This window comes from Schistocerca nitens, chromosome 5, assembly GCF_023898315.1.
Source record: "Schistocerca nitens isolate TAMUIC-IGC-003100 chromosome 5, iqSchNite1.1, whole genome shotgun sequence".
In the NCBI taxonomy this organism is placed as follows: Eukaryota; Metazoa; Arthropoda; class Insecta; order Orthoptera; family Acrididae; genus Schistocerca; species Schistocerca nitens.
The window spans coordinates 853553839-853578649 of NC_064618.1; the positions used below are offsets into that span (position 1 = coordinate 853553839).

At 40.5% G+C, this 24811-nt stretch overlaps 2 protein-coding genes across 2 annotated transcripts in view; one reads left to right on the plus strand and one right to left on the minus strand.

Moving 5' to 3' along the window:
• Window positions 1-24811, plus strand: part of LOC126260760 (dynein regulatory complex subunit 7-like) — a 200874-nt gene that overhangs the window by 75134 nt on the left and 100929 nt on the right. The window lies entirely within an intron of this gene.
• The window catches only part of LOC126259242 (protein distal antenna-like), a 160424-nt gene that overhangs the window by 31710 nt on the left and 103903 nt on the right, over window positions 1-24811 (minus strand). The window contains exons 4-5 of the transcript XR_007546488.1: window positions 20339-20647; window positions 14393-14570 (exon numbers count right to left, since the gene is read on the minus strand). The gene's annotated coding sequence lies outside the window, so the exon portion shown is untranslated. The remainder of the gene's footprint in view (window positions 1-14392; window positions 14571-20338; window positions 20648-24811) is intronic.

Sequence of the window (24811 nt, forward strand, 5' to 3'; positions counted from 1 at the left end):
TTTTAGACTGAAGTCATCTGATAGGTATACTTGCTTAAAGGAAGTCCCTCTATCTTAGGGCTCACCTTTTGAGGATGTAATGTTTCCAAGTAGAGAAGGAATTAGCATATTTCATAAAAATTTAAGAGGTATCAGAGATACTCTGAAATTATTGGTATATCAGAGCACCACTTAAATAATTCGACAATTCAGATGCTTCCTTTACCAGGGTACAGATTAGCTGGCTGGTTTTCAAGGAGTTCCTTGTGTGGTGGAGGAGTGTCTATGTATGTAAAAGACAGTATTTCATTTGAGTCCATAGACGTAACATGGCACTGCACTGAACAGATATTTGATGTTGTGCAGGGGCAGTTGAATTTAGTGAAACTAAACTTCTAATTGTTGTTGTTTATAGGTCCCCTAACTCTTGACTTCAGAGCATTTCTGCTCAAACTAGAGAGAGTGCATGATTCACCTTGTAGGAAGTACCAGAAATTAGTTATATGTTGTGACTTCAATATAAATTTTGTATATGATGGTGCAAGAAAAAGGATGTTGGTAGCTCTCATAAATTCATATGATCTAACTAGGGTGAAGGAGAACAGTAGCACCACCATAGACAATATTTTTACTCGATCTTCATTACTAGATGGGCATTCTGTTAGTAAAAGGGTGAGTGGCCTTTCAGACCATAATGCACAAATTTTAGCACTAAAAGGCTTTATTACTCAAACAAATGTCATATTTAATCACAAACTATGTAGGAAAGTTAATCCAATAGCAGTGGAGAGTTTTTTAAACCTTGTCAGGGAACACGAGTGGAAGTATGTTTATAGTGCCGATAACATAGATGATAAATATAATGCTTTCCTTAACACATTTCTCATGCTCTTTGAGAGTTGCTTTCCATCAGAATGTTCTAAACAGGGTACTGGCAGTAATAGGCATCCCAGGTGGCTGACTGGTGGGATAAGGATATCTTGTAAAACAAAGCAGGAATTATATCAAAATGTTAGAAGTAGTCACAATCAAGCTATAGTAGCCCATTACAAATAGTATTGTAAGGTGCTTAAAAATGTTATTAGGAAGGCAAAGAGTATGTGGTACGGAAATAGAGTAGCTAATTCACAGCATAAAATTAAAACCATATGGTGTTACTGATAAATCAGATATATGTACAGTATTTAACAATCTTTTTCTGAGCATTGCTGGTGAATTAAATAAAATTTAAGTTTCTACAGGGAATCCTATAACTCTCCTGGCATATGCCTTTCCGAGATTGATGGCTGAATACAGTCTGTGATACAGACAAGATGGAGAGAGAGTCAATAATTAAATCACTGAAGACTAAGGACTCTCATGGTTTTGATGGAATGTCTAGCAGAATATTAAAGTATTATGCTGCACATGTTAGCCCTGTATTTAGCCATATTTGTAATTTTTCCTTCAGGAATGGTCAGTTTCCTGAACGATTAAAGTACTCAGTAGTAAAGCCACTTTATAAAAAGGGAGAAAGGGATAGTGTAGATAATTTAGATCTATTTCTATGCCATCAGTTATTGAAAAGACTTTGTATGTAAGGATAATTGATCATTTTATATCACATGATTTGCTATGAAATGTACAGTTCGGCTTTAGAAGTCGTTGCACAACTGAAAATGCTATATTCTCTTTTCTCTGTGAGGTACTGGATGGGTTAAACAAAAGGTTTCAAATGTTTGGTATATTTTTTTATTTAATTAAGGCATTTGATTGTGTTGATCACAAAATATTGCTCCAGAAGTCGGACCATTACAACAGAATACGGGGAGTAGCTCACAATTGGTTCACGTCTTACTTTAGCAACAGACAGCAAAATGTCATTATTCAGAATGATGAGAATGGCTGTGATGTGGGTCTGAGCGGTGCCCTGGGGATCAGTGTTGGGGCCACTGCTGTTCCTTATTTATATAAATGACATGCCCTCTAGTATTACGGGTAACTCTAAAATATTTCTGTTTGCTGATGACACTAGCTTGGTAGTAAAGGATGCTGTGTGCAGCATTACCTTGGTTTCAAATAGTGCAGTTCATGACATAAGTTCATGGCTTGTAGAAAGTAAACTAACGCTAACTCACAGTAAGACTCAGTTTTTACAGTTTCTAACTCACAATTCAACAAAACCTGATGTTTTAATTTCACAGAATGAGCATATGATTAGTGAAACTGAACAGTTCAAATTTCTAGATGTTCAGATAGATAGTAAGCTGTTGTGGAAAGACCACATTCAGGATCTTGTTCAAAGACTTAATGCTGCCATTTTTACTATTCGAACGGTGTCTGAAGTGGGTGATCATTCGACACGAATATTAGTCTACTTTGCTTATTTTCATTTGCTTATGTCATATGGTATTATATTTTGGAGTAACTCTTCCCATTCTAAAAGGATAAGGAAATGGGCGGTTCGGGCAATAAGTGGTGTGAGTTCATGAACCTCTTGTCAACCTCTGTTCACGAGTCTGGGTATTTTGACATTGGCCTCTCAATATGTATATTCCTTATTGTCATTTCTTGTTACCAATATTAGTTTATTCCCAAGAATAAGCAGCTTTCACTCAGTTAATACTTGGCAGAAATCAGACCTGCATTTGGATCAGACTTATTTAATTCTTAATCAGAAAGGTGTGTATTATACTGCTGCATTCATTTTCAATAAGCTACTACTTGAATTCAAAAATCTTAGCAGTAATCAACGTGCTTTCAAATCTAAACTGAAGAGTTTCCTCATGGGTCACTCCTACCCTGTCGGGAAGCTCCTTGAAAAATTAAGCTGATTCTTGTTGTAGTGTTGATTGCATTTAAGTAAACTTATGGACTGACTTTTTTCCGATTCATAAACATTTATTTTTATCTGTTATTACTTCTATGTTGTAATGTCATGTACTGACATATTCAATGAACTAGGAGATTTGCTCCTCAATTTGGTCTTACGGAACTTCACGTGCAAATAAAAAATAAATAAAATGATAGCAACATATGTCTCAATTCCTCATAGTCTCATTCTCACTGGTGCAGGAATACAGAGCAAGCTGCAAGCATTTAGTGATGAATGTAGAAAAACATGGTATATGCCGCATGACATTAGAAGTTTGGGTCGGTATGGAAAGCATGCACAAATAGCCTAATGGTTAAGATGACCACTTGCGATAAGCAGGAAATCAGGGTTTGAGTCCCAGTGTGGCACAAATGTTCATATGTCACCAATTTATGGTACATATATACCGAAAACAGCTGAAGCCAAGTAATTCACATTCAGCAAATTTATTCTGAAGTAAAATCTGTTTCGTTGTGAGCCACCTGTAAGAGGATGTGTCACAATGGGGTATGTTCTAGTTATAGGATTTTACAACTTTTATAGTTTTTAAATCCACATACCAGTACTGGAGTGAAGGTGTACAAAATAAATTACATTTGGAATTTATTAGTTGAAAATCTTACAAGCCTACTGGAAAAGGATATAGGTGTTACGTTGAATGGCATTTAAATAAAATAAAATATCTAATGATCCTATTAGAGAAGATCATTTAGTAGAAGTGTTTATTAGTGGGTTGCCATGAAGGGTAAAGGATAAACTCCTTATTAAGGGTTAGGCAAAGGTGTCGACTTTAAAAGAGTATTTTGAACAAACTGATGCACTGGAAGGGAGGGGGGGAAGAGAGAAACGACAAATGGTGAAACAATTAATCAACAACTTTACACTGCTGCTTTTAGCGGCACTCTTCCTTCCAAAACTTGTGTCATCCCTCCTTGGTTGCTATCCATGATCTACATTCTGTCTGCCTCTCCTCTGTTGTCCATCCACATCTTTTTCTGTGCTTTCCTACTCGCCTTTGTTACCCATACACTTGGCACACGCCAACCAATGTGCCACACGTGACGTTCATTACACCATGTAGTGTTAGTTGTGGCCATTATGACTGTGTTGCATGTTGTTCTACATAACACCCATCCACCAGACCACAGTTATATCACCTTACAGCTATCAGCCGATATATTTAACCTCCAAATCCAGCCATATCTGCTCACAGATTCCTCCCATCAGAACATAACATCTTTCCTTCTTCCTTCCCATGTGTGACAGTAACTTACATGTGATTAAATATCGTTATGCCACAAAACCATCCTATTGCTCCCAGCACAGTATCTTCCATCCTTTGCAGTCAACAAGCTCATGATATATTGTCCATTTCTTCTTATAACCACCTCATGTTTTCACTCTCACATTTCCTGCATCATTTCCCATTTCCTAACATCATCCCTACCCCAATGCACCCCTGTTGTATCTTTCTGCACCTTTCAAGTATCCCTTTCTCTGACTGAAACCCAGTTCCCAATCCTGTTCCTTAAATGCTATCCAAACCATGGAATCCCACCCCTCCCCACCTCAATGGCCTAACCATAAAAGTCCCCTTTTGATCCCACCCCTCCTTTCACAACGACCTTCACCATTTCAGATTCTGCCAGTCCCTAACCCTCATGACATCAGTATTGCAAAAAAACTCTTCATGGCACAGACATCTCAGAACTACCTCTATTATGTCTGCAATATACTGTTCCTGTGCAGTTCTCACTACATATACAACATCTCCAAAATAGAAACCCTTGCAGTCCAGCACTTGGAGTAGCATTCCAGATACCACCTCCATAAATTGTCCAACATTTTCGACATCCTATTCCCACCTTAGGGCACCACTATCCATTAATACCCATCCTTCTCAGAGTGAACCCCTCATCAACACCTCGTAGCACCAAGACCGTACTTCCTCCCAACACCCCACAAAGCCCAGAACCCAACTAGTCCCAAAAAGCTTTCATTAATCTCTCCATAGAACTTTCACTCCTGTCGAAACCCTCAGCCCTACCCCCAAATTCTACCATGTTGGACTTGTCAAAGAACTACTCTCCTTCTCCCCATCCCTACAGTGGAAACATTTCTTTTGCACCAATCCTTACAACCAAACCTAACCTAATCCTACCATTAAACCTTGCCCCTCCCAGATCATACCAATATCCAGCCCACATTAAACCCACCAGTCAACCACAGTACCTTTCACACCAAAAAACCTCTTTAATACAGCGTAGCCACTCGTGGATGATGTGTCTGTAGTGATGAGAACTCCCTCCCCCAGCATGCTGAAGGCTTCACAAAGGCCTTCACATACAGGCAATACACCCAAACCTAGTCCACCAACAGATTTCCTGTGCCATACCCTCACACATCCCCAATCCACACACCATCCCAAAGAATTAGCTAGCCTACATAGGGCTGTCCCCCTTGTCACCCAGTATTACCCTGGGCTGGAACAGCTGAATCATGTCGTTCCCCAGGGCTTTGATTCTCTTATTCTGGCCTGAAATGAGGGGCATTTTACCTAAGATCCTTCCCACACCTCGTAAAGTAGTGTTCTGTTGCCCTCCCAACCTACACAACATCTTAGTCCATCCCTAAGCCAATCCCACACCCAATCTCTTGCCACAGGGATATGATCACATGTCATATAGCAATTCTGCTGCAAACACTGCACAGCTTTTTCTGCCGAGATGACTAAAAGTCATGGGAAACCTCCTATTATCAAGTTGAACTTCTTTTCGCCCAAACGTAGTGCAGCGACTCAATATGGTGTGGACTCAACAAGTTCTTGGAAGTCTCCTGCCACCTCTGTAGCTGTCCATAATTGTGAAAGTGTTGCCGGTGCAGGATTTTGTGCACAAACTGACCTCTTGATTATGTCCCATAAATGTTCGATGGGATTCCTGCCTGGCAATTTTGGTGGCCACATCATTCACTTGAATCGTCCAGAATGTTCTTCAAACCAGTCGTGAACCAAACATAACCATTTCCAGTCAATGATCAGTTCAGTTGGACTAGAGGACCCAGTCCATTCCATGTAAACACAGCCCACACCATTATGGAGCCATTACCAGCTTGAACAATACCTTGTTGACTACTTGGGTCCGTGGCTTCGAGGCGTCTGCACCACACTCAAACCCTACCGTCAGCTCTTACCAACTGATATAGGGTCCAACCGATATGGTCATGACCCAAGAGAGGCACTGCAGGCGATGTCGTGCTGTTAGCAAAGGCATCGGTCAGTCGCCTACTGGCCATAGCCTGATTTCCCCCCACTGTCCTAATGGATACATTCGTCGTACATCCCACATTGATTTCTGAGGTTATTTCACGCAGTGTTGCTTGTCTATTAGCACTAACAACTCTACGCAAATTCCGCTGCTCTCGGTCATTAAGTGAAGGCCATTGACCACTGCGTTGTGTGCACCTATTAACAACGCATTGCTTCTTTTGTTTGGTCAGTGGTCTCTATTAATCCTAAAGTATTTACATTCCACAAAAACTTTCCTACAATATCATGTAATAAAAGGTTGTACAAAACAAACCAGGATAGTCATCAGGTACAGAAAGAGCAAAACATGATCAAACATGTAATAGGATAGAACATGATTTGAAACATAACACACAAGATTAGGAACATTCAAAAAAATTAGCATCCCTACATATCACAAAAGTGCATGTTCATTTCACATCCCCTCTTAAATCACTGAATCAACTTGAACCAAAATTGGTACACATATCACTTACTGTCTGGAAAGAAGCACTGTAGGAGTAAGAACCTCCTATCTCACTAAGTGGCGATCATGAAAAAGAAGTGTAGCTGATAATGACCCAGTACCCAACTATATTCATCCAGTATTTGAGAATGAAAGCACTCAGTGACTTGCAGCAAACTTTACACATAATATGAAGCCTTTAAGAAATTTTTTCTCTCTGACATCCCCCACAAAATGATGAAAGGAAGAAAGTTTATTGCTTACTGCACCTTCACTTTTCATGCAGTAAAACTCCCACATCAGCCATGACGTTTGATTTATAGCTTCTTTACTACTAACTCTATTCACAACACCCTATTCTGCAGACAGTATTCACATATATCACAGAATGTACCTGCAAAATTACATAATTGTATGACACACAGTTCAGGTGATAACCATACTAATATTATAAATGTGAAAGTAACTCTGCCTGTTATGTTTTCATGACTTAACTGCTGAACTGATTTCTATGATGTTTGGTATGGAGATAGCTTGAACTCTGTAGTTGTATAATGTGCACATTGTATATGGTATAGCTACTCTCGATGCTGCACAAGCCATTATGCCTTGAGGTCTTAGGATCCTGTTCTGTGGGTAATGCATGCCACAAGAAGAGAGATGTGCCCAAGTAACTAAGAACAATAGATTTTTGTACTGACACAGAGAATGCATTTAACATTAGGTTATGAATAGCAGCTGAACAACTTCTGAACAAATGCTGCTCATCATACGAAGCCGTCCAGCTGAGGAATACTGGAAAGTCCCTCTTGTATCACGTGGTCTGTGGGGGCAAGCTAGTGTCAACAACAGCAGTGCTGTGGTGCCCCCAGGTAGTTAGTGACTGCCACAGCCAGGATGAGCCGTGGTTGAGTTGCAGGTGCCATGACAAGGTGGCAACCCATTGTTGTTTGGTTGGGTCATAAGGTGCCAGCCATGGATGCCACATCCTTCTACCCTATGGAGGTGATTGCAAAGCCATCATCTAGCTGTGTAGTCAGCAGCTGTGAAGTAGGAAACAGCCAAAGATGCAGCAGGTGCAGTGGTTGTGAAGGGGGGCGAGGGGACTTGCAGGGGAGTGAGTGCACAACAAACTACATTTACTCAAACAGGCAGACACATGAGAGCAGCTGACATTTTTGCACATACAAATACTATAAAGTTTGTGTTACACTGAGCTAAAAATTATTTATTTTGTATCTCCGTACATTTTAACACTATTTAATAACTATAGAAAGTCACATTTTATTTTATTACCAAAGTGGAATCCTGGAAACTGGCATCCATTTTGTAGAAGGTAATAGATATTTTATAATTTTCAGTTTTGTATTTAACTCTGGCTCCAGCTGCCAGAGACTGAGGCCATGTGTGTGTTGCATGAATGTGTGCACGTGTGTGTATGTTTATTTTTGACAAAGGCCTTGGTGCCCAAAAGCTAACTTTCTGACAGTCTTTCTTTTGTGGCTTTCTGTGACTCAGCATCTCTGCTTTATGGTGAGTAGCAACTATCCTTTTCATTAAATTGTTACACTCCATCCTGGATTTTCCATTGTTTAGTTTGGTATTTAATTTAGTTTTGATAATATAGTCACAAATTAAACAGTTCTTTGACAGTTTATTGTGCCTTTCTTTCTGATGTGAATTTTTTTTTTTTTAAAAAAATAAGTAATTCTTAATAAGTTAAGTAAGTGTAGTTGTTTTACTTATAATTTTACAAAAGTCCTATTTATTTGTGTAGTTGTGCAGCATTTAGTTGTTTCTTTGTTTCTCTAACAACCTTTTCTTTTTTCTTTTTTTTTTTTTCTTTTCAATTTCTAAAATGTTTTCAATCTTTTCAGTTTCTAAAACAACCTTTCCATTTTTTTCTAACTTTGGTAGTTGTATTTTCTTATTGATTATTATCAATATTTTTGAATGTGATTTACATGAGTGTACACAGACAACGCTTGCACAACATTCGGCGACTCGAGGTGTTTATAGATTTGGAATAGTCAGGAATGCCTTCTCAGAAACTGAAGTTAAAGGTTGGTGTTTCGGTCCTCTCCATGACAAACTTCATCGAATTCAGTTTAGGAACTTAGTTGTGAAAAGATAGCGTACAGAGTTACTTTCTCATCTATAATATTACTATGGATTACTAGCTTGCTTACTCACTAATGCGCATAATCATAAAACTGCTGATATGCAAGTGTAGCCATGGTTAACAGTTAGTGACATCAGGAAGACTAGGAAGCGTGGAAAACTGTTGCTTCATACATGGCATTTTCAATTTATTACTTCTGTACTAGAAACTATTTTTGCAACACATTTAGTAGAGAGTATCAACATGTAACAATGAATGGACCTGCAAAATTATATCATTGCAAGACTCTAGTTCAGAAGCTATGATATCGTAAAATTGAGCTGCTTACAAATAAAACTGCTGGGTGAAATTTGCTAGAGACATCGGTGAACTATGTGTGAAATCCATTATGTGTGGGTATATGGATGAAGCTATGGGTAAAAAGCTCCTCATTATCCCCTGGATCAACTTCACCTAAACTTGGTGCACATATCACTTACTATCTGAAAAGAGATGCTATGGATGTAAGAATCACCATTCTCCTATTGAGATGGGGTAATAAAGACATGATGGATAGAAAAGGGGGGGGGGGGATGAGAGCATGCGGACAGACAGAGAGGAGGAAGGAGATGGACACAGATAGAGTGGAAGAAGAGATGGACAATGGACAGAGAGAGGAGAAGGCAGAGATATGCAGAGAGAGGGGGAGGAGGACATGGGCTAATAGAAGGTGTCCAAATGTAAACAACAAACCAAAATTTTGCAAGGTTGTGTTTATTTTGCCACAAAACAGTATAATCAGGTGATAGTAAAGAAGAAACAATATAAACAATAAAGAATGTAAACAACTGCAACATGCATAACGGTAGACAAAAATGTTCTTCGTTCTTTCCAACTTAATAGATTTACAAACACATTCTGACAACTGATTAATGTGCTAGGTATGGGATGTGACCACATCTGACAGCAATACAGGCCTGACAAATGAGGTGGCACACTGTGAATGATGCCATCAGTCTCATGCTGAGACAATAAAGCCCATTCTTCCTGCAGCACTGCTGACAAGTCTTGGAGAGTGATTGGTGGACACTGACGTGATGCAACCCATATCCCTAATGCATTCCGGACATGCTCTATGGGATTCGAATTGGGAGAGTGAGCAAGCCACAACATGTGTGCAGTATCTTCCATTTCCAAGAAAACATCAACCACCCTATGAGTTTGAGGTTATCATGCAGCAGTACGAAGTCTGGACCCACAGGACCTTGCAACAACGGCACATGCGGTCCCAAGGTCTCATCACAATATCTGACAGCAGTTAAATCTTGCTGATTTAACCATACAATTTTATGAAGAGGTGTTTGGGTGGTCAACATAATCCATATCTGTACCATTAGGGATCATCCTCAATATCAGTCTGTTTCCACAATGTTTGGTTCCCGAAATCATGTGCCATGTTCCCTCCTGATGTGAATCCATTGAGAATCACTGTCCAGATCAAATCAGGATTCATCTGTGGAAAAAAAAACATTAGCCCATTATTTGACTGTCCAGGTGGCATGTTGACGACTCGACTCTAGACATTCCCTTCCATGAAGACGTGCCAGAGGTACACATGCAGCAGGTCTCTGACAATAAGGGCCACTCTGACCTCATTACAACACGCTCAGTGGATGTTGTGAGGTCAGATGCCAGTTGCCTGCAGTACTAAGGTGGTATCGTCGTGCCCTTACAACCAAATAATGGTTCTCTCTTTCTGATGTTACATGCTCTGTCCTGATCTTGGGAAAATGGTTTCGATCTCTATAAACTGTTGCCACACCCGAAAAACAACAGAACAATTCACTTTAAGTCATTGGGCCACATCAGTTTGTATCTGTCATGCTTCCATTCTTCCCATGACCCTCCATCAGAGAGAGCCAGGTAGGTGTCTTCTCTGTGCCATGCTGTATTGTCTGTGACTGTGTATACAACGATTATGGGTGTGGGACTAACTGGCAAACACTATCCCATTTGGTAGATGCCCTGATGTCACCTTTGGCATGGTTGTCGTTGACCAGAATGCCATCTTCTGTGCAAGACATGATTGAACAGACATTGTTGACAGTTTGTATGATTATATTGTGAATTAGAGACAGGACAGGGACATAGTGGTTTGTTGCTTGAATTTTGGACGCCATTGTACATAACTGGGCAATGCGAAGTACTCCGCTAGTTAATGATAAAGAGAGAAACTCCAACATTTCTTGTGTGTGGCTCAGTCCCCATCAGCAAATGTCTATGAGCCACATAATAGTGAATCTGTTTCATTAAGGTTTATTAATAAGTCTGATCAAATAAGTTTCTAAAGAAAAGGGAAGATGTAACTCTTGCAGATGATAAAATGATACCAGACTGTGATGACCATTTAAATGTAGTAGATGAAACATTGCGTGATAGTATTCAGGAATTTGTTATTATTAGTTCAGTGAAAGATACTACAGCAAATGAAGAAAAATGTTACAAACAGAATTATTGGAAACATCAGATAATTTAGAACAAAGTTATAAGTAAGAACAGGAAGACAGTTAGAAACAATATGGGACTATTATAAGATTTACAGTCCATTGTGGAATCCTCAGCCATGTCTGTCATTCTCACTGATATACAGTGTTCTTCCATAATAGTCAACTTTCCGACTACAAACAGCACAACTTGAAAACGGAAAAAAAGATATCTGTTGCTATGGTAGCATGTCCCATGTGATGTATCACTTTATTCCAGTGAAAACTCAACTTTGCCAAAAATGTGATATACAACTTTCTTTGAGAAACGTCTTCAATTGTTACCATTTGTTCCTCGTGAAATTTACCATCACCTGTTACTATCGAGGATATTCTATCTTCCATTTCATCAATTGGAACTCGCCACTGTGTTCCTCAAACCACTCCATTACTGAGAATGTAATAGCGTCTGACATTATCGAAATATTATCATTAGTGTCTTCAGTTGTTACTGACCATTTCTCTTTGTCCATTATTAATAACTTTCTAACCGCTTTAGATACTCGCAAATTACTATGCTCTTTTATTACTAAGAAGTTACTACTGACGATTTACTAACTGCTGCTATTACTATCATCTTATGTTACCGCCATACAAATTGAGGTTGGACCCTCATTACATAGCTTTAACGATAAGAGATCTACCATATGCGAGCCATATCTTACTAATTACTTCAACTTCGATTATGTCACACATTATCTGAATATACAGGTAAAGGATTAATATTTTGAGCAGATAAAGAAGCATTATTGCTATAAGATTATGAGTAGTATTGTAAAGAAAACTCTGCGAGGATGTAGTATACTTCAGAAAGTGAGAGTTTTTACTACAGGTTCATACACTGATCAGCTAGAATATTATGACTACCTACCTAATGGCCAATATGGCCACGATAACAGCAGCAATGCATCATGGCATGGAAGCAGTGAGGTCTTGGTAGGTCACTGGAGGGAGCTGGCGCCACATCTGCACTCATAAAATTCCCATAAATCCTGGGGAGGGAGGCGATGAGCTGTGATGCCACATTCAGTCATATCCCAGTTGTGTTCGATCAGATCCAGATCTGGTGAGTTGGGGGGGCCAGCACATCAGTTGAAACTCACCACTGTGTTCTTCGAACCACTCCATCACACTCTTTGACTTGTGACATGGCACATTATCTTGTTGAAAAATACCACTGCTGTTGGGAATCATGATCATCATGACGGGGTGTGTATGATTTGCAACCAGTGAACGATACTCCTTGACCATCACGGTGCCTTGCACAAGCTCCACTGGACCCTTGGATGCTCATGTGAATATTCCCCAGAGCATAAAGGAGCTGCTGCCAGCTTGTCTCCATCCCACAGTAAAGGTGTCAATGAGCTTTTCCCCTGGAAGACAATGGATTTGTGCCCTCCCATTTGCACCCTTCTGTAGACATGATGGAGAAGGTATGGGGATTCATGAGACCATGCAATGTTCTGCCACTGCGCCAATGTCCAATGCCCGTGATCATGTGCCCATTTCCGTCATGGTTGCCGACGTCGTGGTGTTAACATTGGCACATGCCACATGCATGGGTTGTTGGTTGCAGAGGCCCACAGTTAGGAGTGTTCGGTGCACTGTGCACTCTGACACACCTGTACTGTGCCCAGCATTAAAGTGTGCATAAGGTGTTCTTGCTTGTGTGTGGGAATGGTGTGTGTGCCTCTCTCTTTTACTGATGAAGGGTGGTCAAAAGCTTATGTAAGTGTCTTTTAATTGTGCAAGTCTGCAACTAAATGTGTCTTCTTTATGGTAAGTAGGAATCTGTCTTTTACTACATTGTTGACACTCCAACCTAAAGTTTTTGTTGCTTGACTTGGCCAGACTCGGATAGATCGCGCTGCTTCTCCCTTCTACGCACAAGCATCCCATTCGCTGATACTACGTGCACTGTTCGTGTGCCTGACTAGCAGTCATTCCTTTCCAGGTGACACTGCTATGGCCTGGATGGGTTTATATCAATATTAGGTCAATGGTCATAATGTCCTGGCTGATCAGAACAATATTTTGTATTTAATGATATCAGAGGCACTTTGGGATTTTTTTTATTATTATTATTTTTTATTCCCTGTGGACCATGGTGGTCCAGCAGTAGCTGCAGGATCTTCAAAATGTGGCTGCTCATCTGCAGAGGGATACAAATTTGGCATTGCAGTGGTCTAATATGAAGTTCTCAAGGATGTTTTGAAGGTAACAATACATATATATTCATATTAATAGATGGGTGCTGGAAGATGAGATGCTGATCGGATAATCATAATGGAAAGAATATATTCATTAACTAAAGAGCTGTAAGTGAAAGAATGTCCACCTGCTTAGCTGAGTGTTAACGTGCTTGCCTCCCATGCAGTGGGCTCAGATTTGATTCTCGGCTGGGTTGGAGATTTTCTCCATTCATGGACTGGGTGCTGTGTTGTCCTCATCATCATTTCGTCCTCATCACCAGCATGCAAGTCGCTCAATGTGGCGCCGACTGAAATAAGACTTGCACTCGGCGGCCGAACTTCCCCGGATGGGGCGTCCCGGCCGGCAATGCCACACAATCTCTTTTTTTCTCCCCCAGAGAGAGAGAAAGAGAGAGAGTGTATATATGATCTTAAAATTAATGAGGAATTGTAGCATGAACTGATGTTTTGGCTGGGAACCAGTTGTAATTTTACCCTTTGAGGTGTGAACATATATGTGGTGTATGTTGCAGTTGTGTGAAGGAATGGGTATTCATGGAGTACCAATAATTCACATGGTCTGAGTACCCTCTGTACTCTGTGCAAGGTAGAAACCTTTTCTTTCCTTGCTACTGGGAAATGCCTATTTAATGGTAACTACTAAGGTCTTTGTGCCCTGTGCATGGAAACAATATTTTTTTTCCTGTTACAAAAAAATATCAGTTTTCTGTCGAAAATTGTGTAGAAAGAAAAGTTCACCAGAAATGGTAATGCCAGTAATAGTTTAAATGTTGGATGAAACAGAACATCCTTTAAGTCTTCTGCCATGAAACACATGCTGTGATTAATTATGTCAGTCCTCTAACTTGTATGGATAAAAATATTATCTAAATAAAGAAATGTATCTACCCAAGAATGAATTATAAATCAAGATCTTATAGAATATAAGTTACAATATTGTTGCAACTCACCATGTAGCGGAGATGCTGAGTCGCAGATAGGCGCAACAAAGACTTCCACAATTAAAACTTTCAGCCATTGGCCTTCGTCAACAATAGACTTATATATTGTTACATTCCATCCTGGATTTTCCATTGTTTGATAGGATATAAGTTACTGTATTTTTATAATGGATTTTGTAGATTTGACCTATTAAATGTCAAAGTTAGGTGAGGGTTAATACTGTTTTCGACTGAGTGGTGGCAAGTTAATTGGTATGGGTGTGTGCTAAACTATTTGATGCTGTTTTGAATTTACTAAATAATATTGTTGTGTGATTTTATATTTTAGCCATACTTATTTAATTTGTATGAACAATTACTTTAGAACAATGACTAAGAGACTTCCATATAAAGCATTCTAATGCCTTAGCACCGAAAAGAAATTTAAATTTTTTTGAATCTATTTTCAAATGATTGAATCATGGGATATATATATATATATAGGCAGGTCGACAGACACACAAACGAACACAAACATACACACAAAATTCAAGCTTTCGCAACAAACTGTTGCCTCCAGGAAAAAGGGAAGGAGAGGGAAAGACGAAAAGATGTGGGTTTTAAGGGAGAAGGTAAGGAGTCATTCCAATCCCGGGAGCGGAAAGACTTACCTTAGGGGGAAAAAAGGACGGGTATACACTCGCGCACACACACACATATCCATCCACACATATACAGACACAAGCAGACGTCTCACAAGCAGACATGTTTAAAGACCAACGAACACAAACATACACACAAAAACACAAAAAACATACACACAAAAACACACAAAATGACTCCTTACCTTCTCCCTTAAAACCCACATCCTTTCGTCTTTCCCTCTCCTTCCCTCTTTCCTGATGAGGCAACAGTTTGTTGCGAAAGCTTGAATTTTGTGTGTATCTTTGTGTTCGTTTGTGTGTCTGTCGACCTGCCAGCACTTTCATTTGGTAAGTCACATCATCTTTGTTTTTAGATATATTTTTCCTACGTGGAATGTTTCCCTCTATTATAACCATATATATATATATATATATATATATATATATATATATATATAGAGAGAGAGAGAGAGAGAGAGAGAGAGAGAGAGAGAGAGACATTCCACGTGGGAAAAATATATCTAAAAACAAAGATGATGTGACTTACCGAACGAAAGCGCTGGCAGGTCGATAGACACACAAACAAACACAAACACACACACAAAATTCAAGCTTTCGCAACAAACTGTTGCCTCATCAGGAAAGAGGGAAGGAGAGGGAAAGACCAAAGGATGTGGGTTTTAGGGGAGAGGGTAAGGAGTCATTCCAATCCCCAGAGCGGAAAGACTTAACTTAGGGGGAAAAAAGGACGGGTATACACTCGCACACACACACATATCCATCCACACATACACAGACACAAGCAGACATCTCACAAGCAGACATATTTAAAGACAAAGAGTTTGGGCAGAGATGTCAGTCGAGGCAGAAGTGAAGATGCAAAGATGATGTTGAATGACAGGTGAGGTATGAGTGGCGGCAACTTGAAATTAGCGGAGATTGAGGCCTGGTGGGTAACGTGAAGAGAGGATATATTGAAGAGCAAGTTCCCATCTCCGGAGTTCGGATAGGTTGGTGTTGGTGGAAAGTATCCAGATAACCCGGACTGTAACACTGTGCCAAGATGTGCTGGCTGTGCACCAAGGCATGTTTAGCCACAGGGTGATTCTCATTACCAACAAACACTGTCTGCCTGTGTCCATTCATGCGAATGGACAGTTTGTTGCTGGTCATTCCCACATAGAATGCATCACAGTGTAGGCAGGTCAGTTGGTAAATCACATGGGTGCTTTCACATGTGGCTCTGCATTTGATCGTGTACACCTTCCGGGTTACAGGACTGGAGTAGGTGGTGGTGGGAGGGTGCATGGGACAGGTTTTGTTTTTAGATATATTTTTCCCACGTGGAATGTTTCCCTCTATTATATTGATATCAGTAATTTGAACCCAACAATTACGTTTGTTATTGTCACTGTTGCATTTCGAAATCTTTTCTGTCGTCTTATTTTCTCTTTCTGTTTTTGCCAGTAGTTTCACTTTGTATTCACCTTCTCCTTTTTACCGTAATCTGCTATACAATTTTATACCGCCTATATATACTCAATAATACGTAACCCACTTCCAAACCATAACCAAAAAAAATTTTTTTGCCGCTTTCAACACTACCGCCGCTATAAAATCCACCATTTCTAGTTCACAAACAGTTAGTTTCACCTTTTAAACAACCATTTCGGCTGGTTCTAATATTTTTCGCTTTATTTCCATTTCCGTTTTTCGCACATCACTGATAATTTTTATCCGCTTCCCACAGGTTTTAACGTCATTATTTCTCCTTCAGACAATTGTTAGCCTCATTTTCATAATCTGCCACCACTAAACCACTCCTTTTAATATATTACACGCAGTTTTTCGAAATTTTCCCGAATTTCTCCGTCCTTTAACGTGTTTTGGCGCCAACACAACCACCTAACCTTTGTGCACATCGTTGTCTACCAACCCAAGTCCAACATAGCCCAGCTGTAACCAACACCTTCTCGCCTTTTTTCACACCAGATCTCCAGTTACTTTCCAGTTCACCTTTATCTATCCCCATATATTTTTATTTTCATTTTCATTTCAGCCTCATTTTACACTTTCCACCTTCTAATACCATGTCACCCTCACAACACTCCCACAACGACCCCATTAAGTTTTATTTACATTCCCTCCACAAACATGCCTTCACCCTAGCCAGATTACGCTCCCATATTCTATTTTCTCAGGCTTGTCTGACATTTGGCATTACCCCCAAATGCCTCACACTTACAGTTCCCATCTCTGGCTGCAACCCCTCTTTCCATCAGTCCCTATACCAGTTCCAAAACGAACAATCCATTGCCTTCACCCACCTAATCCTTCACCTACACATCGACTCAGCCAATGAACACACCCGTCAACTCCTATCCTTAATAAAAGTCCTTAATCTTTCCTCTCCCACATCCACACCGGCTGTTCAGAGCATCCTCCTACAGGCCAACCGCAAATTAGAACACCATGCCACCCTCCACCTCAAAAAACTATCCAATCTCCTGGTTTCCCACCTCCGGAAAGACAACTCACTCACCCTTCACAACCTTTCCAGCAAACCTCAACCTCCTCTCATTGCACACAAACCCAGTCTCTCCCATCTACTCAATCTCCCACTTCCAGCTCCACTCCCTCCAAAACCTCAAAATTCCAATCAACACAATCTGGAACCACAACACCCTAATTCAGTAGTTAACCTTTCCTCCAAACCTCTCTCCCAATCCGAAACCTCTGTCCTATCCAAAGGCCTCACCTTCAGCCCCGCTCCCAGATTCAACCAAACAGCCCTCGTCAAAGATTTACTGTCCTACACTCGTACTCTCTGCTGGAAATATCACTTTGCCACGAAAAAAAATGATCCTAATCCTACTCCTAATGATCCAACTCCCCAAGACACCATCCAAATTGAACCCTGCGTGGAACAGTTCCGTCCTCCGTCGCAGCGGGACCCACCTCCTCTTCCTTAAAATCACCCTCTCCAAACCTTCCAGGAATTTCTGACTTCCAGCCTTGCATCTCAATCCTTCTTAAAAAACCTTAATCCTACTCCCAACATCACCACTGCTGAAGCCCAGGCTATCCGTGATCTGAAGGCTGACCGATCCATCGTCATTCTTCCGGCGGACAAGGGTTCCACGACCGTGGTACTTGATCGTCGGGAGTATGTGGCTGAGGGACTGCGTCAGCTTTCAGACAACACCACATACAAAGTTTGCCAAGGTAACCCCATTCCCGATGTCCAGGCGGAGCTTCAAGGAATCCTCAGAACCTTAGGCCCCCTGCAAAACCTTTCACCTGAATCCATCAACCTCCTGACCCCACCGACACACCGCACACCTACCTTCTACCTTCTTCCTAAAATCCACAAACCCAATCATCCCGGCCGCCCCATTGTAGCTGGTTACCAAGCCCCCACAGAACGTATCTCTGCCTACATAGATCAACACCTTCAACCCATTACATGCAGTCTCCCATCCTTCATCAAAGACACCAACCACTTTCTCGAACACCTGGAATCCTTACCCAATCTGTTAGCCCCAGAAACCATCATTGTAACCATTGATGCCACTTCCTTATACACAAATATTCCGCACGTCCAGGGCCTCGCTGCGATGGAGCATTTCCTTTCACGCCGATCACCTGCCACCCTACCTAAAACCTCTTTCCTCATCACTTTAGCCAGCTTCATCCTGACCCACAACTTCTTCACTTTTGAAGGCCAGACATACCAACAATTAAAGGGAACAGCCATGGGTACCAGGATGGCCCCCTCGTACGCCAACCTATTCATGGGTCGCTTAGAGGAAGCCTTCCTGGTTACCCAGGCCTGCCAACCCAAAGTTTGGTACAGATTTATTGATGACATCTTCATGATCTGGACTCACAGTGAAGAAGAACTCCAGAATTTCCTCTCCAACCTCAACTCCTTTGGTTCCATCAGATTCACCTGGTCCTACTCTAAATCCCATGCCACTTTCCTTGACGTTGACCTCCACCTGTCCAATGGCCAGCTTCACACGTCCGTCCACATCAAACCCACCAACAAGCAACAGTACCTCCATTATGACAGCTGCCACCCATTCCACATCAAACGGTCCCTTCCCTACAGCCTAGGTCTTCGTGGCAAACGAATCTGCTCCATTCCGGAATCCCTGAACCATTACACCCACAACCTGACAACAGCTTTCACATCTCGCAACTACCCTCCCGACCTGGTACAGAAGCAAATAACCAGAGCCACCTCCTCATCCCCTTGAACCCAGAATCCCCCACAGAAGAACCACAAAAGTGCCCCACTTGTGGCAGGATACTTTCCGGGACTGGACCAGACTCTGAATGTGGCTCTCCAGCAGGGATACGACTTCCTCAAATCCTGCCCTGAAATGAGATCCATCCTTCATGAAATCCTCCCCACTCCACCAAGAGTGTCTTTCCACCGTCCACCTAACCTTCGTAACCTCTTAGTTCATCCCTATGAAATCCCCAAACCACCTTCCCTACCCTCTGGCTCCTATCCTTGTAACCGCCCCCGGTGTAAAACCAGTCCCATGCACCCTCCCACCACCACCTACTCCAGTCCTGCAACCCGGAAGGTGTACACGATCAAAGGCAGAGCCACATGTGAAAGCACCCACGTGATTTACCAACTGACCTGCCTACACTGTGATGCATTCTATGTGGGAATGACCAGCAACAAACTGTCCATTCGCATGAATGGACACAGGCAGACAGTGTTTGTTGGTAATGAGAATCACCCTGTGGCTAAACATGCCTTGGTGCACAGCCAGCACATCTTGGCACAGTGTTACAGTCCGGGTTATCTGGATACTTCCCACCAACACCAACCTATCCGAACTCCGGAGATGGGAACTTGCTCTTCAATATATCCTCTCTTCCCGTTACCCACCAGGCCTCAATCTCCGCTAATTTCAAGTTGCCGCCACTCATATCTCACCTGTCATTCAACATCATCTTTGCCTCTTCACTTCAGCCTCGACTGACATTTCTGCCCAAACTCTTTGTCTTTAAATATGTCTGCTTGTGAGATGTCTGCTTGTGTCTGTATATGTGTGGATGGATATGTGCGTGTGTGCAAGTGTATACCCGTCCTTTTTTCCCCCTAAGGTAAGTCTTTCCGCTCTGGGGATTGGAATGACTCCTTACCCTCTCCCCTAAAACCCACATCCTTTGGTCTTTCCCTCTCCTTCCCTCTTTCCTGATGAGGCAACAGTTTGTTGCGAAAGCTTGAATTTTGTGTGTGTGTTTGTGTTTGTTTGTGTGTGTATCGACCTGCCATATATATAAAAACAAAGATGATGTGACTTACCAAATGAAAGTGCTGGCAGGTCGACATTCTCGTTCAAAACATTTTCTATCACAAGAAGTCTATTATTTGGTTCTTGTTGATCATTATCAAAGAAAGCAGTAGTGTAAGTAACAGCAAATATCAGTCTCTTGCCATTGTTTCGCTAATGAGACAAGCCCTCTTTTTTTTATTATTATAAGCGGCGGCAGCACGCACTAAAGCAAGCCATGCCGCGAGCGGCGACAGGTCGTAAACACTCGTCATCAGAATGCGACAAACAAGGATGACACAGTACAATAAGGCATTTTCAGCTTAGAATGACGGAAACACCTATAACAAAGAGAACGGCACTTATCAGATCAAAGAAAAATAAGCAATGAATTCAAATGAGACGAAGCACGTGAAAAAGGAAGGGCACCCGTATAAATACGGACGGAGGGCCCGACACATATCAATGGCTACCTGGCAAAGCTTAACTGCTAAGCTTACGGCTGGAACCAAACTACTGTAGCTGTATCGTCATTCATTCGACTTAAATTGTGTCTCATATTACAATGGACCAACTTTGTTTCAATTTGGAGGTGCGGCCATAAACTTTTCTCTCCCCTTGAATTTCGAGTCTCAAATTTCAGGTGCGGCTTAGATTCGGGAAAATTTTTGTTACTTGAATTCGAGTCTCATTTTTCGGGTGCGGCTTAGATTCAAGTAAATATGGTAATTGCTGCTTAATCCTCCAGGTTACTCAGTACAAGCAGGAAGTAATAGTTTGCTACCAGTTTGTTACCAAGATTGAAAAGTACATGCAGCTAGTCACATTGATTACAATTTAAGTGACTTGTGTTACCAGTTATTTACCAGGGTTCAAAAATACTTGCAACTGGTCACTTTATTACAACTGAAGCGAATTTGTGTCCTTGGACTTTCAATTAACAAGAGAGTATTGCCATTCGCACACTGGTTCCTGAGAAAAACCTGGAACACTGTTCATTCAATATTGGTCCACATTCAGTAATTTACAAGGAAATAATTGTTCATTTGGTTACAAATGTTTGCTATTTATAGACAGTGTTGAGAAATGTTTTGTTACTACAGTAATATTTCTTGGTGTATTTTGTAGTTGTTAAATGACAAGTGTGTTGGTACAAAGTTCTAATAGAGTAATTTGTACAATTTGTTACATACAGGTATGAAAAATAGTTTAAATTTTGTATAGTTTTAAATACTTTTCTTTAAGTCAGGTGCAAAAATTGACAGAAATGAAATATAGTTTGCATAATATGTTGGAAACAATGTTGACAAGACACCGGGTTGAAGTTGCAGAATATGTGGGGTTATTGAACTGAAAAAGAATGGTGTTTGTACATTCAGCTTATCCATTTATCTCTTCTGAATTCCTGGGATGCGGATGAAGTATATTACATAGGGAATTTCATCTGAATTGAGAGTTAGTATTTAATTTCAAAATGCACACCGTTATCACATTATCACTCTCTTGCAAACTGCTGATGACCACATCAAACGTCATTGTTTTCTCTGGTACAATTACGGCATTGTCACTTCAAATATAATGGTAAATGTATCTTTCAACAACTTGGCAACAATAATATTTACTGCATTGGCCAATTGCTGAGTGACATTCTACAGAGCAGCTGGAATTGTACCTCGGTTATGTGTATCCACAACATTGATTTTCCCAGGACACTGCTGACGCATGTGTTGATAAATTGGTTACGCTTCCATATAACATCTTCACATGAAGTTCATTGTTGATTGTTAATCAGTCACGTCATTTCTTTCCATGGACTTTATTAATAGGACATTCCACACTTTATAGTTTACATAAAATGATTAAAATTACCACTTCTGAATCTGATCAAATACAGCTCAGGAATTAATTAGATCTGCGACGTCACACACAGAACCAACTATGGGAAGCCTAGAATACAGCTCCAATGAAGGATCTGAAATTCTGAGTGTAGAGCACATCACAGCAATCTCAAAACTCATCCCATCTGTACCAGCTTTATCTATTTTCCTAAGCGGGTTATTTTCCTACGCCTGGGCCAATTAAAAAACATTTCAATCTATATTCCCTCAGAGAGAGTTAATCTGCTGTGGCAATGGTGCACATAACAATCTTAATCATGGTTCGCAGAAGAGCTTCTGTGAAGTTTGGAAGGTGGGGGACGGGGTACTGGCTGTGAGGACAGGTTGAGAGTCGTGCTTGGGTAGCTCAGATGGTAGAGCACTTGCCCGCAAAAGGTCCCAAGTTTGAGTCTCAGTCCAGCACACAGTATTAATCTACCAGGAAGTTTCATATCAGCGCACACTCCACTGCAGAGTGAAAATCTCATTCTGTAATCTTAATCATGGTAGGAAAAAGTGCTATCTGCTATCTCTACATTGGAATCATTTCATTAATTAAAATCCTGAACTGTTTTTGAACTGGAAAACCTTGATGCTATAAAAAGGTGTTAAAACCTTAAATTGTACAATGTTAATCCTGTTAAATAATCATCATTCATCCTATTTACTTATGAGGAATGAAAAATCATCATCATTTACAACTTATAAAAACATTGAAATAAATTAATGAATCATATACACTCTGAAATAAAATGTCATTAGCACATAATCAGATGTGCATACAAGTAATATTTCTTGATTTCCACAAATCTTTCATTATTACAAATGATAGAATATCTGCTGAAAATTAAAGAAAAATTGTAACTCTTCAATTTACACGATTGTCCCCTATTCCATCAATCATATTATTTTTTAATGCCATGGTGGGTGTACATTCCCTTAATTTGTTGTGTATCTGGACATCTTAATGTGTTAAAAATATTCAAATGTGTGTGTGAATTCCTAAGTGACCAAACTGCTGAGGTCATTGGTCCCTAGACTTACACACTACTTAAACTAACTTATGCTAAGAACAAAACACACACCCATGCCTGAGGGAGGACTCAGACCTCCGGCAGGATGGGCCATGCAGTCTGTGACATGGTGCCTCAAACCACTCGGCCACTTCGCGCGGCCTAATACGTATGATTCGGGATGATGTATCCTAAAAATCTCAAAGGTTCCAACATATAATATTCTTATTTCTTCTATTGAGTAGTGATGAATGTGGGTGGGTTCATAATAAAACCTTTTCTCCAGTATGAAAGTATTGAATATGCCCTTTTTTCTTGTCATTGTCAATTTTCCTTTTTGTGACTTTGTCCGTAAGACTGACTGAAGCATTTCTAATTGTATCTTCTCACTGAAAATCCATTCTGTCTATGGTTATTAGCATGTCCGTGTCCATTATTGTGACTTGCACATGTATCATTCATCTGTTGGTTATTCTTGCAACTGTTATGTGAGCAAGTCTGTGCACATAAAATTTTATATCTTCTTGTATTAAATAAGCCTTTCCTTGGAAACATTACTTAATTTCTCACGGATCTCAGCTGGTAGTTTCACCTTAAGTACCTACAATATATCCTTGTGGGTGATGGGTTTATCTTGTTACCTTGCTCTACTTAAATACTTTTTGAAGGATCGCCACAAGCTATCAGTTTTAAAAGAGAAGGGTTCTAGATTGAAAACTACCTTCTTCAGGCACTCTTGGACTCCTCAGATTAACATTTGGCCAGGAATGCCCATTCAGATTCTTCGTATGTTTTGCAAGATTCCATCATGTCCATTGCCCATAATGCACCATTTCCTTGTATGTAGCCAGACACAGAACTTATATTTCAGGCTTCGGTCCTGGATCTCAGTAATTTCCTTTAACTCCTTGTGTAAAAGCCACAAGGTTTATGGTTTTCTTATCCAGTGAGGATGGTTGAAATCCTCCATGTTTCAAAAGTTATTCAGGTCTGGTGCTCGATGTCTGTTGTCTCTCCACCTAGCACAATTCCATTTGACCACCTGGACCTCTTCTATGGCTCGCATGAATGTTTACACTGACTGGGCCACTTTTGCCCACGACTGCAAGAAGTCTGATCCCAACTGGTGCTTAACATCTTGCAGATCCTGATTAATTTAAGTATGTAAGGGTAAATTATCACCGAAAAGATTTGCTTTCACATCTTTAATGCTTTGATTGACACAGTAGACAACTTATTGTTCATTAGCCTGTGCCAGTGTGTCTAATTTATTTGAAAACTGTTCTTGATGCTCATCAAACTTCTGTGCGATTAGCTGAACACAACCAGTGGACAATCTTGTGGACAAATGGGAACAGTCTAAGCAACAAATTATCCATTGTGTCAGTCAAAGCATTAACGATGCAGTAGCTTGTTATTGTTTCAGCTAATTGTCAGACAATGTTTTCAACTGTATCCTGTCTTGTTCACAATTCCTTTACTTCCTTTGTGATATTTTGTAGCTTGTGCAGAAATTGCTATTGGGCTTTACGCAATTAGTTTATCTCCTTTGTGATCTCTTATCTGCTTTTGAGCAGATCAAAATCTTCTTTAGTAGGCATTTCACATTGCCTTT